A 668-nucleotide genomic window follows, 5' to 3' on the forward strand; every position below is an offset into this window, starting at 1 on the left:
TGTTCTTCCCTGGTCATCCAATACAATCCTATCTATTTTGTGTTTTCCAAGACTTTCTTGTGTTTTCCAGGACTTTCTTGCGTTTTCGAATTCACTACTGGCAATCTTAGGAGATTTAGTCTTTCAATTATCTACTGTATGTATCCAGCAGGCTGTCTTTACTACTCTGCCTTATGTTTGCTGATGCCCTGTTCATTTTCCCAGTCTGGAAAATATCAGTTATTCAAAGTTACTCCACCATATGGGAGGTTCACACTTTGGTCCCCAGCACTGGGAAAAGGAAATTATTGAAATACGTGGGATCTTAGTGGATTCTTTTCTTGAAATCCTTTGTGAACATCCCTATACCTGAAGTGAGGGTTAGAGATAGTAGTGTGGAGCCAGAATTAAGAACAATCCCAGGACTAGAGTTGTGGCTCAATGGTAGAGCATTTGCCTCCTGTGTCTGAGGCCCTGGGTTCAATCCTCAGCACCACATAAAAACAAGTAAACAAAACATGAAAGTTATAAAAGAGGAAAAAAAGAATAATTCTTAAATTTTGTAATGCGTGAATGAAGATTGAGAGTCAGCTGGAAAGTAGATGCTGGCTCTGCACCCAACTCAATGTGGTATGCAGTTCAACTCTCCAATTCAACTGAAGTGGGCAGTTGCCTCTGAGCTGAGAAAC

The sequence above is a fragment of the Marmota marmota genome, unplaced genomic scaffold (genome assembly GCF_001458135.2).
Source record: "Marmota marmota marmota unplaced genomic scaffold, marMar, whole genome shotgun sequence".
Lineage (NCBI taxonomy): Eukaryota > Metazoa > Chordata > Mammalia > Rodentia > Sciuridae > Marmota > Marmota marmota.